The sequence below is a fragment of the Trachurus japonicus genome, chromosome 18 (genome assembly GCF_045865225.1).
Source record: "Trachurus japonicus isolate A0001 chromosome 18, Traja_1.0".
Classification (NCBI taxonomy): Eukaryota; Metazoa; Chordata; class Actinopteri; order Carangiformes; family Carangidae; genus Trachurus; species Trachurus japonicus.
In genome coordinates this window covers 22,917,657-22,934,114 of record NC_140924.1, presented here as the reverse complement: position 1 = coordinate 22,934,114, position 16,458 = coordinate 22,917,657, and the positions used below count along the sequence as shown (strand labels likewise).

The 16,458-nt window shown below is 38.5% G+C and overlaps 1 long non-coding RNA gene across 1 annotated transcript; it reads left to right on the top strand.

Moving 5' to 3' along the window:
- The first annotated feature begins 7,589 nt into the window (after positions 1 to 7,589).
- LOC146969358 (uncharacterized) lies at positions 7,590 to 10,238 on the top strand. Its single transcript, XR_015034323.1, has 3 exons — positions 7,590 to 7,840; positions 8,156 to 8,320; positions 10,157 to 10,238. It is a non-coding gene; the product is annotated as an uncharacterized LOC146969358 (long non-coding RNA).
- Positions 10,239 to 16,458: the final 6,220 nt, after the last annotated feature.

Genomic DNA, 16,458 nt, shown 5'->3' with positions numbered 1-16,458 from the left:
ATTCTGCTTGAATAGCGTTAGTGCACTAGCACCAGGGCTGCTGTATAGGGGAGAAAGGTGATGATAATTCTAGGGGCCCAGCACCCAGTGGGGCCCACAAAAAACCCTAGTAGTCTAATCTTTGTATGACTGATTTATTCTGCATAAGAGCCTGACTAATAATCATAGTAATGCTGTGTTAGCATCAAAACAAAGTAGGCTAAATAAAAAATGATAATACATACTGTACGTAGTCTAAGAAAAAAAAGTGGAAAAGTCAGGGGGCAGGGGCCCACTTTAGTATTCTTTAAGGGGGTCCAGAATTCCTAGCAACGGCCCTGACTAGCACTGATGATAGATTACTTACACTGACTGAATCAAAAAGCATATATTCAACATTCAGTACAGTGAAGGAAGTCGATGGGAACAGTACTCTGATAGCACTTCAGAGTACTGTACATCATGTAAGTCAGTACATTATGTAATGTTAGCCGAGGCCGGCCGAGTGCACTGTACTGACTTTGGAGGAGTTCAGGTGTGAACCAGGGTAAATTGGACGACCCCATGTTTACAGAGGGGTCGCAGTACCAAGTGAGGCTATAGGTATTAATTAATTCTCATGTTGCAGTATGATATGATACTAGTGGGTAGGATGTTGGTGTTGAACAACACAGTTTAGGTCAGAGAAACACCAGATTTTCAATTTAGCTCCCATGTCAGTGGACAGGAGTAGAAACACTGGTTGCATGAGACTCATGTCTAACACATATATCATGTGTTGCGGCTGTAGAGAGAAAGAGCTGCAGCAGCACCACAGTATTGTCAGCAGCTCAGTGACATCACCACACATAGGGGAGACCGGGGTTGGTTGGCTACAGGGGTTGGTTGGCACACCCCTGTTTTCTGGCCTCCTGTTGGTCACAGACTCACAAATGTGACATCAAAATGATCATCTTTTTGAGCTGCACTTATCTAGTTTGTTAAAACATCTGAAAATGACTCACTCTTTTGCTGAGGGCAAAATATCAGTTTTTTGGTACCAAAAGTAAAAAATTGCCCCCCGCACTTAACATGTTATAAAATTGCTTTGGATAAAGATATTGGAAATGTGTTACTTCCAGTTTGTAGAGATAGGAGTCAGCTTCAATTTGATATGAAACTTGAAAGTCTTTGATGAGTGACGTTACCTGGGCAACATCATATATTCACAAAAGTGGGTTTGTTTTGGTCGGGGTTGGTTGGCACACTCATGTTGGGGTTGGTTGGCACACACAAACCAACCCCAATATGCAGTATACATATATTAAATGTGATTAAACATAATTTCATACAATTCAGTGCACTGAGTGCAAGAAATGGGCACATGACTTATGCAGTGAAATGAGTCACAAAGCCTACATATGCCAATACTGTAATTCCAGTGATTCTATATAGGCCTTAATGTAAATAATCTGCATCCACCCCACACAGCAAATCTAAAACACAGTGAGATGGAAATAAATAAAAATACAAAGAGGTGATATGCTATATTTAAGGATAAATTCTATATTCATTGAATATTTTCTCTTTAAAAAATAAAAAAAAAGCTCAAATAATTTACTGTTTAATGTTCTGTGTACGTGTTATCTTGTTCGTGGCCTTAAACGCCCTGTTTTAGTGTTATACATGCAAATATATGTATGCATATACATGCTATCCTCTTAAATTTCAATATATTAGAATTCAATTTCCAATTTATTATTATATTGGTTGCTTCATCCATTCATTTTTACATTGTGCCAACCAACCCCATGAAGTGTGCCAACCAACCCCGTGTCGGGGCTGGTTGGCACAAGTGCACAGTATGATTTTATTCATAAATAAATAGATTTTAGAATATAACTGTGGACATGGAAATGTGTTTAGTTAAAGCTGACACCTTAACCTTTCATTTAATGCTGGTTTGAATATTCTCACATAAATGATGCCAGAGTGCTATGGCAAAGAGTGAAAAGTGTGCCAACCAACCCCGGTCTCCCCTACTGTAGGACATTGATCTTGTTGGTCTGCACAAAAGAGTGATAACAGTGGGTGTAGGTCCATAGAGCTTAACAACCCACAGGTCAAAGGAAGACTAATGAAATTTACTGAAAAAGCATCTGATACAGGATATACTAGACTCAAAATAATGACATACAGAAAATAAACACAAATGTACCAACCCATATGATATCACTTAAATACATATAACATAATAATCCAAAAATAATCTCTCACATTACCTCAAAGAAAAACGACAAAAACAAACAAAACAAATTACACTCTCACTAGATGAGCCCAATACAGAATTTATGTATAAACACATCTATTCTATGAAACAGTTATATGATCATTTTTATTTCTGTTGATGTCCATTCAATTTATACGTTTGTACTGTAATACAAAATTATAATATTTCAATAGTAGAAGATGTCTCTCTTGATCACTTCAGAAATTTAAACTCTGTTTCATGAAACACCAACCCATCATAGAATATTGAATTTAACTCCTTGAATTGAGTTGACCTTCCTTTTTCAGAATATTTCTCAATAAATGATCAATGGCGGTCAAAAATAACATTACCAGAACAGACTGAGCCAAGGGAAGTGAGCAAGTCTGGGTTTTGGGCAGAGGGTTTTCTATGGAGTTTTTCCTCAGTCGTCACAGTCGATGTGAGGGTCTAAGGCCAGAGGATGTTGTTGTGATGACATGTACAGCCCTTTGAGACAAACTGTTTGTAAAAACGGGCTATACAAATAAAATTGCCTTGCCTTGCCAGAGGTGCTGCGGTGCCAAAATGGTGGAACTTTCGATGGTAAAGACTGCAGATGCCTTATTGGATTCAGTGGAAGAATTTGCCAGTTCATTGAGACATTTGAGTCAGGTAATGTTGATAGCCAAATGTTATTTTTCTCTAAATGTTATAGAGCACAATTTTTGCATTCTGATATTGTCCTAAATTCCTCATTAATGGTATTCAATATATTTTTGCTGTCATTGCAGACACACTCAATAGATCAGTGGAGGTTAGTTTCATGATCAATGAAGCATTTGATGAAAACTATGAAGACAAAGCATCATTGGAATACAAAAAGTTTGTTGGAGACTTCACCAATCGGGTAAAAGAAACGCCAAGCCTGTAATACCATCATATAATAATGTATTTTGCCATTTGAACTTTTAGACAAAGATATCACTTTGTATTTTTTGTTGATATTTCAGATGAATACGTATTACAAGAAAAATAAGATACCACACTTTCAAGAAGTGCTAATAACCAATGTCAGGTAATATACTTAATTCTGTATTCTAAACACAGAGGTGACAATCCTTTCTGTATTCTACACTTGATCTACACTGGATGTGTATGCAATTGTTAAAGGGATAGTTCAACATTTTGGCAAATTGGCCCATTGCCATAATCCCTATAGTCATAGCAGTAGGTTTGTTACCTTTATTTGTCAGTGAGAGCTATTTTTAGAATGGCGGAGCGCAGCCGTGAGCTGCTCAGAGCTATGCTACCGAGGCTAATGGGATTTCTTGGTTTCCCTCATCAAACTCATCAAATACACAATCCAACAACTGCAAAACGCTCCCGTGGACAAGTTGTGACCTGCACATTCACCACGCTATGAGATAATAATGGAACGTTATGAGACAGAGTTGTTTTCGAGAAAACCAAGAAATCCCATTAGCCTCCGTAGAATAGCTCTGAGCAGCTCGCGGCTCTGCTCCGACGTTATAAAAATAGCTTACACCGACAAATAAAGGTAACAAACCTACTGCTATGACTACAGGGATTATGGCAATGGGCTAATTTGCCAAAATGTTGAACTATCCCTTAAATTTAAAAAAGTGCTAAAAAGAAAAAAGGCAAATGACTCATTTCTACAATTGTTTTTCTTTTAGTCCTGGAGCGCCTTTGGGCAGGTTGTCAGAGAACCCTGTGGGACAGGTAAAGAAATGAAAACACTTTCACTTTGACTCAGAGATCAGATATCAACACTACCCATTTTTTGTTCTGTGTTTTTCAGATGAGACCATCAGATGAGGCCATGGCTACTGACGGTGTTAGACCAAGAGCAGACAGGTAATTAGAGCACAGACACCAATGTGGGTTTTACACTGATAGCATCCAATCTCTTTGTTGTTTTCAAACAACATCAGCACATAGTCCTCTCCTGCATGGTTTATCCAAATGTAGGTAACCTGCTGTATTGTTCATGGTCAGTATTTTCAGAAAGTACATGGTCTCTGAATTGTAGCTAAGGGATAGAAGCTCAAATCCGGTACATGGCCAAACATAATATCTGTAGAACAAGTAATGGACACAAATGTGCAGTCTGGCTGTAGAAAGTTATTTTGTACTATAACTCAGTTTGTTTTGTGATGTATAACTTGGTGGTTTTCTGTAGTCTCCGTATGTTCGCACTTGCACTTACAGTATAAGTATTTACTGCAACCTGGTTTTAAGTAAAACCATCCATCCAGCATTGTCCAGATTGATTTGCATAAATCTAATTATAGCTCCTCTCTATGGTATTTTGGCTGATGAAACAGGTATATTTAATAACAACAGTAATAAAAGGGGAAATGTATTCTAACAAAGGAGGAAATGTGCTATTACTAATAACATTTGGAATCATAATGAATGTGCCTGTATTGTTATTCTCTTTGCCTCAGTGTTAGTGTCACACATGATGTGGTCTTGGCAATTTCAAACAACGCTAGCTCTGGTCCCCTTTATGATGCCAACCACAAAGCAGTGGATGTGGCTGTTGGGAATCTTGTTGATTGCACAGAAGGTAAGACAGGAAATCTGTTCATCTATAATTTTAAGCAAAATTCTCAGCTAAAAAGAAATTACATCAGAATCAAATTCATTTCAAGTTTGATCAAAAACAATTAGTTACAATGCAATTACAATTTATGTTTGGATTTGTCGTAATAGTTTAACACATTAATGCACTATTAGTCTTGAAGACAAAAGCGTTTATTATTACAGTGCAGTGCAGAGAGTGTGAGACACCAAGGCCAAACTACAAAGTGCAACGGATAATGATAATGACAGTTCAAAATGTGCTGAGAGGTGTGGAGAGGAGAGCAGAGGAGAGCCCTTGGACCCTCACATTGAGAGGAAAACATCCCAAGAAAACCATTAACAGGGAAAAACAGCAGAAAACCTTAGGCTGAGGAACATGAAATATGGAATAACATGGGAAATGGGATAGTGCAATCAAGAGTAGCTGATGAAGGCAGCTTCTGGTGGGGGAAAACAGGCAGTGCAACTACTGTTAAGTGGCATGGACGTTACTGTGCTGCTCCCAACACACCCCTCAGAAATTATTAGGTTAAATACTAACTAATTATATATTTGGGTCCTATAAACAGAGATAATTTGCATTTAAATAGATTTTCTGTTCTGACCTGGTAGAATGGATACCTTTGCTATGGGGGTTCATACGCTCTGCTGTTTTGGTAAATCATTTTCTTTGTGACATAGTTCCTACATCCCAGGATACCAGGGTTAACAGGGTTTCTGTCTTAAAGGGACAACGAGGAGTTTTGGAAAAGCGAAGCGTTTTCACACTACATTTATGAGCCTCCGCGCGCACCGTAAAATTTTTTTGACCGGCGCAAGACAGACTCATGTTTTCATTCATCAATAATTAAAGTCAGAGGTTCAAAGAGGTTCACATACCGTCGTAGTTCTGACCATAAACGGCGATTCAGCTGCGTTATTCTCATGACTCGTTGCGAAACTGAAAGTAAAGAAACGCTGGTCGGCTTGACCAGCATCTCCACCACCACTAATAATAACAAAATAACGATAGAGACAGAACGATATATTTATCGAAAATGGGCCCATTAACAAGTGTGGGTAGCGGAGATTCATCCACATTAACGTGAGACTTTTTTATAACCGAATAGAAACTCCTCGTTGTCCCTTTAATGTGAGTGAAAATCTAGTCAAATCTGTGTGTTTGTGAGCTGTTGCTATCTTATCCAGTGTTGCGATCAGTGACTTGAAGGTGTGGTGAATTGTGTGATGGTGCATTGTAACAAGCTGACCAGGGCGCCTTGCTCACAGGAGCAATTTGTGGTTGCAAGGCAACCAAATGTTTATTAGACACGTCACAGAGTGTCAAGACGGTGCCTACACACCCAGGAATTGACAAAGCATAGAACAAACATAAAGATATATTGTGTTTGAGGTGGGGAGAGGGAGTGACAGGTAGAAAGAAGATAAAGGAGACACAGGAAGGAGTAAAGAAAAAGGACAAGGAGGGGGCAGATGCATATGGATGCCCAAAATACTGTAATGCAATAACTCAAAATTATGAGACATGGATGGATGGATGGATGGATGGATGGATGGATGGATGGATGGATGGATGGATGGATGGATGGATGGATGGATAGATGGATGGATAGATGGATAGATAGATAGATAGATAGATAGATAGATAGATAGATAGATAGATAGATAGATAGATAGATAGATAGATAGATTGAAAATCGTAAAAATAATCGGAAATCAGTTTTTGAGAGAAGAAAATCGTGATTTTATTTTTGGACAAAATCGAACAGCCTTATTTGAGACACAGCAAACTTGTATGCGATTTGCTTATATTTTTAATATGATAAGTCATTACTTGTTTGTTTTGACTTCTCATCTCATTATATTTGAGTTATCTCATAATTTTGACTTATCTCATGATAAATTTGATGGAGTATCTCATTATTTTGAGTTATTTAGTCTTATTTTTTTTCATCAAGTGGCGGAAATGTAGGCTACTTCCATAGATGGAAGTTTGGAGACCTTGTTTTGAGATTTGTTTTTTCTTTCTTGGGTTGTAATTTATGTTACTTACAGTATGTTTCTGTCGGATACATAGGCTACTGTATAACTGTATATGACATACACACAAACATATTTTGTCTTTTGGATTTGTAGATTGCCCCTGGACTGTCACTCAACCCGTTGTGAAAAAAACTGTATTGGATGTGGGGTGTAAGTACTTCACTGTATACACTGATGTCAACATTTTAGCCGTGATGTTGAGTTTCAAACTGAAACTGAAGAGAGATATTCACATTTTCAAGTTTATACACACAGTTCTGTTTCTTGAGTAATATATATATATTTTTATATATATATATATATATTTCTTTCTTTTTTTCTATAAGATTTAGGCCAAGGCTATGAGGGTGGCCCACAGCAGTGTCTCACAATGCATTTCTCTGCCCCCTAAACAACCATGGATGAATTGCAATAACATAACATCTCAGCAACATCTCACCTTACAATTAGTAATAGTCATTTGATTTAGTGATACATCTTTTGGGGTTTTATTGGAACAAGTCTTGTTATCACTGTGCAATTCAAAAATCAAAAGTGAGCTAACATTTATTTTGAGGTACTATTATGCAATACACTTATTCAATAAAATATTAAATATATATATTAATTATATTTTCATGGTTTTGTTTAGGCTCATTGTAGTCATCGGGCATGGGATGTTCAGTAAAATATACACGCAAATGGTTAAGGTTTAGGTATACATAACAGCATGCTGTATATAAATTGACAGCTTCTCTAAATAGTGGATCATTTTGCTGGAATTAACATGAAGTTTGAATTAACAATGGTTTTGTTTATCTCTCCAGCTGTGTGCAACAAGTTGGTGAAAGATCCTATTGTTGCTTACTACTATGAAAATATGCTTATTGATGGAGTGCTCACCTGTGTGACTGTATGTAGCAGTCAACATCCAACTCCGAAAGGATGTTACAGTAAGGGACACTGCAGAGTACGCAAGGACACTGGACCTATTTGCGAGTAAGCTAATTGTGTTGTCACTTTGATGTTTCACAGAAAATACTACAGCATTCAATCTGTTTTGATTTTGCCTGCAGTCAAACTGACACTGATGATGATGGAAGTGTTGGAGCCTTAAATGGTGCCATAAAATCTTTTGAATACTGTTCAGCTTACTTTAAAGGAGACATATTATCCCCAATACTACATACTGAAGCTTTAAATTCAGACTTTTGCTTGTCATTGTAATTTTTAAAAATCTTGTCATGGTTATTTTTAATATTTGATATTTGTTTCTGTTAACCTATTGGACTGTTTCTGCCTCTTCTGTTCCAGGTGTCAAAGTGTAAATTCCACCTGGTACCTGGGCGATGACTGTAGCTTCCCTATACATAGGACTTCTTTTTATGTAGGTTTAAGTCTGACCTTTTTTTGTCTGTTGGTGACACTGGTATCCTTGATGGCATATGTGCTGATGGGCAAACACAAGCAAATACAACGGTAAGTTTTTTCCCCCCATCCATTAATACAGAACAATGCAAGGTTAATAATATTAGTAGTATTTTATCCCCCCCCCCCCTCCCCTCTCTGCCTCCCATTTCCTGTCTCTCTCAACTGTCCTATCCATTTAAGGCGAAAAAGCCCCCAATAAATGTACTTAAAAAAAAACAAAAAAAACAACCTGCCCCCTTAATAGAATAGTTTACCAAAAAAGGAAATTCAGTCATTGTTGGCTGATGAATACTCCTCAAAGTGCATCTGGAGACCGGGGAGGGGCGTTCAAAACTTTATACGAGAGTAATAGCGCCCGATACAAAAACGTCCATATAACTACACAAAAACCTTGTAATATTCCTCCATGCTCCTCGTCTGCTACTAGTGAATTCTGACACAACAAACATCAACAAATAATACTATAATAGATATGGATTTACTGTTCTCAGGCTAATACATATTGTGAAATGCACGTTCCTAAATGTTAATCATATAACACAAGCATATTTTAATGAATGAACCAATGCCAAGCAACAAGCACAAGAAACAATGTATACCAGCACATCATTAAGTGACAGGCTATGTGCATTCAATTATGATGCTGATTTTTTTTTTTTAATGTTCAATTGAACTTTCCATAAAGGTTTTTAACAAGTAAGGCATCTTTCCTAAAATCCATCTGTGAATAATCTATGAAGGCAAATGAATCAATGTTTGTTATTTTAAGTTTACCCACTTCATAAAAGGTGTCTATCCTATGATGAGGCAGCGGCGTGCACTCCGTACGTGCATGTTGGATGAGAGAGAGCGCAGCGCGCGGCATCCCCGCCCCTCAGTGAGAGACAGAGGTGCAGCGGAGAACAGAGGAGCAGCAACAGAACTGCCACGTTCAGTGTGAAAGAGGCGTCACTATCAAGAATCGAGAGCACGCACCAGGCAAATTCAATACAGGACTGTTTACACTATAAACATTTCCTAAATTAAGTCATTTTGAGTAAACTCTGGACTATATCCCTTCAGGACACTCGGATTGCAACGGACAAAGAGCATGGAGGAATATTACAGGGTTTTTGTGTAGTTTCATGGACGTTTTTTTGTTGGGTGCTATTAATCTCATATAAAGTCTTGAACGCCCCTCCCGGGTCTCCAGATGCACTTTGAGGAATAAAAAAACTACTCTGGAGTATTCATCAGCATGAGGGTGAGTCAACAATGACTGAATTTCATTTTTTGGTGAAACATTCCTTTAAATCAATCTTTTAGAAATAAAATAATAGATTACCCACAAACTGAAGACAAGATGTACGACAGTAGTTGAAAAATCAGCTGGAAAAGGCACAAATGAGATGATTCATCTCTTCTTCGCTCTTTTCCTCCGGGCACTGTTTGTGTGCAAGCAGTGTTTTTACTCGCGGGATTTGCGCAAATATTTCGCGTGAGTTCAATATTTTGACGATTGACGAATATTTTGCGAATTTTGCATGTTTGCGTCATTCGCACCGCGCCATTTGCGTCATTTGCGCCGCCGACACAAATTCGCATCCATTCGCGTCTGTACATTGACTTTGTATGTAATCTTATCGCGTGAAAATTTGCCTCACGCCCGGTGTGAACACGCCATCACACAGCACTGTGTAGCACTCGCCCTGCTCATCAAGCTAGAGTTGTAATGGGTTGTTGAAGCCTGGACCTGATGCGGACCGATACACTAGCATTTTTTCTTGGTCCGAAAAAAAAAAGGGAAAAGTAAAAGCCCGAGGCCAGCCTGGCCGGGGAAGAGAACTATATTTTTTGTGCATTTTTGTAATGAAAGCTGAAATGAAGTTTGCTCTTTATCTGCAGGACAGGAGACGATAAAGATAAACTGGACCCGTGGCTATATGGCGACGCTGAATGGTTGAGATACAACAGCTCAACTAACATAGGCCTACATAATGTTGGTAAGTCCTTAATGGGAATCAGTTTGGACAGTCAAAATATAGTACCAGTCAAAAGCTTGGACACACATTCAGTAGTTTTCCTTTTTTGGAGCAAATACACAGTAAAAAAGAAAAGGATAAGCAAATAAAAACAAACTTCAGAAAAAGAACATGCCAGATTGCCATGTCTCTACAGCAGTGGCTCCCAACCTTTATTGGCTCATGACCCCCTTTTGACATCAGATATTTTATATAAGTGAACGTATAGAATACAGCTGTAATCATAGTATTTTTTTTTTTATCAATTACTAGACATTTCAGGCGACCCCATTTGAATTCCAGGCGACCCCATGTAGGGTCCCGACCCCAAGGTTGAAAAACACCGCTCTACAGTTTGTTCCTGCATTATCAGAGTGATAGTCCTTATCATGTTGTTGAAGTCTACACAGTCCATGTCTCCCACGAATCAACTGTTCCATAAAATGTACAGTCTTTCATTCACAATTTTCAGCCAGCCATTGTGTGTCGATGGTTCTGGCTTATACCACTTTCTCGTGATTGCCTTTTTACAAGCTGATAACAAGATTTTCAGCAGCTCTGGGAAAACCATTCCAGGTGACAACCTCATTAAGCTGATAAAAGAATATCAAGACTGTGCAAATCTGTCATCAAAGTAAAGAAAATATAAAACATTCTGCTTTGTTTAACACTGTTTTGTTTACTTCATCCTTCCATATGTGTTCATAGTTTTGATGTCTTTAGTATGAATCTACAATATAGAAAGTAGCCTATTAAAAAATAAAGGAACCACTGAATGAGAAGGTGTGTCCAAGCTTTTGACTGGCACTGTATATTTACACATAATGAAATAGTGTAATAAATATTGAGCAGTGATAGTTAAAAATAATTTTGCATTGCCCCCCATTGCAAACAGGAAACAGAAACATCAATTCATTTTCTAACTGGGGTCTGGCCACAGAAACTTCCTCTCCAAACTGTCGGTCAGTGCATCTGTACACAAAGCACAGAGGATCAGTGTTAAGTGGTGTTTGATCACACTGAAGGTTCTGTCATCTTGATAATTTGTGTTTCTTTCCTCTTCACAGTGGGCCTCAAACCAGGGCATCCTGGGATGTCTGAGCAGGGCACTGGAAACTCACCAGACTCAAACAATGGTTAAAACTAATGTCTACTTGCTGCACTGTCCATATCAGCTACATTGTAAAATTTTGAATCATTGCTTGATTTATTTATCGATTTCTTAAACTGACAGCAGCCAAATAGGTTTATTGGGCCCAATCCGGTGCCCCGGCCCCCGGCCTGGCCCTGACCTCAGGGTTCCTACGCAAGTATTGGAAAGTATGGAAAAGTATGGAATTTGATTTTATACATTTCCAGGTCTTTAAAAGTATGGAAAATGGAAACTATTGTATGGAAATATATTTATTTTATTTATCTTATCTTGGTTTGGTCTTATCTTAAGTTATTTTGGTTAATTATTTTGTATGCGCTATTGTATCTAGCTACAATCTCATGGAAATTATTTGGTTGCATAATGGCATACCCATTCAGAATAATGAAAACAAATGATGATATGATGATAAATTGCATGCTTTTTTTATATTATGCACGTCTGTTTACTTAAATATCACAAATTGTTTGATTTTTTTTTTTACTGAGAAGTCTGGAAATTAGGGTCTGGAAAAAGTATGGACTTTGGACATTTCAAATGTGTAGGAACCCTGTGACCTGTACCGCTGCTGTACTGTGTATATAATATTTATGACTCCACTGAACAGCCTTATCATAAATTATACCTTAACAAAGCTTCTGCTCATTTTACTGTATCAGAGCAGTGCCATCTCATCTCTTTCAACTCAGTTTTCTAATTTATGAGGCTGTAGTTAGGCAGTCTTTGGTACACTCCGGAGGGGAGCAACACACAAACAGACATTCTTTATCCCCTGGACTTGTCATGTAATTGGACCTAGTTTACCTTATGGAACAAACTTCCTCATCCCCTCTTTCCTTGCTTCCTACGCTGACTGTTGATTCTTGAAAAAAAAACAATTCTAATATTTACAAGTTTGTTGTCTTGTTGTAATGAGTCAATTAACAAGAACAGTGATGTTGATCGGTTTGTGGCCTACTAGTCTCTTGGGTTTGTTTTTCATTGTAATTATGTCAGTCAGAACACATTACCAGTTACCAGACAACAGAAGTTTCAGTCACGGCAAACCAATTGTAGCTAGCAAGTTTCCCTTCAGTAGCAGTAGCAGTAATATGTTTCATGTATTGACTTTTCTGAAATTAAAACTACAGCTCATCACAATTTAAAATTCATTCACCCACATCTCTGTCCTGGTTAATTTGAACATAACAAGTGTGCCCATGTTTCCTGCATGGGAATCCATCATCTAGATTCTAGAAAGACAAATTGGATCCTGGTTTTATCAACTGATTAAGTTCAGAATTTCTTATTTTGTCCATGTACATTTACTTATTCCCTCAAATAGCCTACTTTTAGCCTCTTTTTTATGACCGCGCAGCATCATTTCATTTTTCCTGTTTTCGTTTATTGATTGCAGATGGGCACTAAAACCACGAAGGCATATTCAAAGTTGGCTTAAAGGTGTACAGAAAAGAAAATTGAATTTGAGCCCACTCTGGGTCATAAAATTAGTGTAATAACTCATCTATCAGACGATGTAGGCCAAACTTTGTGCAAAATTCTATTTTTGAGTAAATCCGTGATGAAAGTGTGTATTTTAGTGTAGTTTTTTTTTTTCGTATTGGATAATGCAGGCGCACGGATTATACGTCAGCCTGTACACGATTCACTAGCCACTGATATTGGATCCGTAATCCGTCATTCAAACGTCTGAGACACGCACACACACACGGAGCTCGGGCTCGCCCCAAACTTTGAATATCCCGCCCGCTCGATAACGACCAATCAAATTCATTTTCCTTACTCGGGTAAACTCGTGTTGCAGCTCGTGACAACTCGGCGCGACAAACAGGACAAACGGCCATTTCTGTACACCTTTAAACTACTTCACTTTAACTTTATGCTCACTGTGCAGTTACTGCAGCTTAGGGCCGTAACTTGGAAACATCTCAAGAGTTCTTTAGGCAGAATAGTCTGACAATATTTTAATCATGATGATCCCCCCTAAGCTCCTGCGTATTGTCTTATTGCAGCAGGGCAGTACACTCGGTGCATGCTAACATGTCTAATTCAGACCACTGTGCTGTGGTGTAAAAACAGAGCAGCATAAGCCAAAAGGCAGCAATGCAAGAGTGTTAACCTGCTTCGAATCCCACCTGATTCGCTCAACAGTGACTGGTGTTCTGGATGAGCCGCAGCGCTTCCAAACATTGGCGCAATGCAATGAATAGATTTTTAATAGACACCTCTAGCTTTCATTACTCAAGGCAACAACTGTGTGCACACTCCTTGTTTTTGCAGTCCTCTAACAAGCTGCCTGGCAGCACTGTGGAGAAAAGCTGCGGCTTAAGTGAGAACAATTGATATTTAAGTTAACATGCTGAATGAGGGAAGCAGGAGCGCTGCTGTATAGTGATTGTCAATGGTGTACAGAGAAAATAATCTAATCATGTGATATATATTTTCTGTGCTACTCGTGCAGCCTGATCAATTTTCCCTCAAATGCTCAGGTGATGGAACTGGAACATGGTTATTTAAAAAAGGTGAGTTAGTAGTGGAAACATGGATTCTTATTCAAATAAAACGTGGAGAAGAGAGCTAATTAGGATAAAATGTTATCTAATAACTGCTGACAACTAATGCATTAGTTCAATTTAATTGGTGACAACTGTCGCCCTGCTGCACAAAGCTGTGTAAGGATAATTGAGGCTTATGAAGCAAACTGTTATCAGGGATGACAGCTGAGGATACAGACTGGACAGCCATTAAAACAGTCCGAACTAAGACCCCTGCTCACACTGGTGTAACACCCCGCACTTGTACTTATGCCGTGGAGCTGCCGTGCCTGGTGAAATGATGTTACAACAGCACCTCTGTCTCTCAAGACTCTCAATTTCAAAGGTTTCCCCTGTTTTGAATGAGGTGTTGTTAAGTAGGCTCTGCCTCTTTAAGTGGAGAGATTTGTGTGAGGTCGGCCGATCAGCATCCAATTGTACTCTAACACTAATGGATCACTGTTAGTCATGATATTAAGCTCAATTGTTCGGATATTTAAAATGACAGTACATTTATTTCCAGCAACCATGACCATTAGGATACTGTAGAGCTACATTATTTCAGCGCCATGGGAACAAGCAAGGACTTTTTTCAACTCTAATATCAATCCCAAACAATGTCCACAACTTCAACTCCAACTGTGTCAGATCTGAAATAAAACTAATCAGCTAGAATTAACTTTTGAAACAGTTTTGACCTCACTTTTTTGTATTTAAGAGGAATAATTGACAAAAACAGAGAGATGAAGCCTTAAATCTGAGGCTCAGTATGTGGCAGAGGAGCCCTGCTTTATCCGTCTCAGCTGGCAGAGGAGTTGTTATTCTATGCCCGAAAACACACACACAAAAAAACTGCTGATTTCTCAAGGACAGGTGTTGATTGGAAACTTTTCTGTTTACACATATGAATTTACACCACTTCAAGATGGATGTTCAGAGCAAAGAGAGAAGTGCTGAAATTAGTCAAATCTGATGGTTGTGGGTTTAAAACAACACTGGGATTCGTCGACAGATCCGTCTACTCAAGTTAAAATGTTGTTTCTCTCTCTCTTTCTTTCTCTGTGTGTGAAAATAATGACTGCAGTGACAGACGTGTTTGAAAATGTCACTTCAATCCAATGATTGCGAACAGGAGTTTGTGTATTAAAAGACAATTGCTGTAGTTATGCAAAAATGACATGATTGTGCATGTAAACAAACCAAGACATGAGTAACTGAATGCAGATGATACCAAAATGATGTACTTTCTATGTTGTAAATATATTATAACTTTGCTGACTACATTATATATACCGACACATAGACACCAGTGCAATATGTTGAACTGTGACTTTCAGTTTCAGTGTTTCTCCTGCATTTCTTTGACATTGTGCTTCATTTTATTTTCTCCATGTTTTCATTTAATGCTTTCTCCACTTATAAGCTCTTGGTTTTTCTCCTCAGTTTTCTTTGAGGTCCGACACTCTCATAAGCTCCACTAGCATTTTAATCTCACTTTCCCTATAATTGAACATTTTTCCCCTTCTTTCTGCGATTCACCGTTTTCCATGCATTATGCAACTAAACTGAATTAACTGAGAAAAATAGTAAAACATATTCAGATCCTCTGCTATATACATCTCCCGATTAGTCAAATTTCTTAATTAGGCCTTGGATGGATGCTCACACCCTTTTGGAGAGAAAGTGAGAATCACGAAAACACACTTCCTGTGAATCCTAAGTTAAGAATGCATTAATGTGCTGTTCTGAGTAGTATTGTCTTTAATCTAAAGTCATTTTGTAAGAAATGTTTTGACTTTGGGTCTCACACACTCACACACACACACACACACACACACATGAATACAGAGTGTGGGTGTTTTTCTGATCCTCTCCATGACTCCCTAATGCAATGCCCCCTTCAACAGTGCCAGCTCCATTGTTGCCCTTTTAACGAGGTGAAATCCAGACACATGGGAGCAGATGTTGCAAAGAAAACACACTGTAACGTGATTGTGATCGATGCGCGACTCCCACTATATCCGCTGCATAATTTGGCGGATGGCATCAGGATAACAACCCAAATTATGTGGAGACAGCTGTCGCCATGGCGCCCAGGCAGCCGTCGCATTGGCTCCCGCCTTGTTTCAGGCAGAGGCGGAGAAGCCAATTAGAGTGATTTACAGCTGGCTTGTGTCGTCACCACCTTGAAAAGTTAACCTGTGTCTGGGTCCAGATAAACAAAGCACATGGCTACCTGGTTGATATGCTGAAGAAAGCAGCTGAGTTGTTTATTTATTTATTTATTGTAGGCTAATTCAAAGTGATGCTCCACATGGAAAATCTTTGAAGTTAATGTGAAGTTGGCCTTTAAGTAAAGTTAGTAAACTTTTGTAAGGGAGGGTTGTGCTTCTTACAAAGCCATAGATTATGAGTATTAAGGAAAAATTTGCACATGCCTGAGGATATGCATGTTGGTCCTCAGGCTCTATTTGAGTGCCAAATAAATTTTTCCATGTG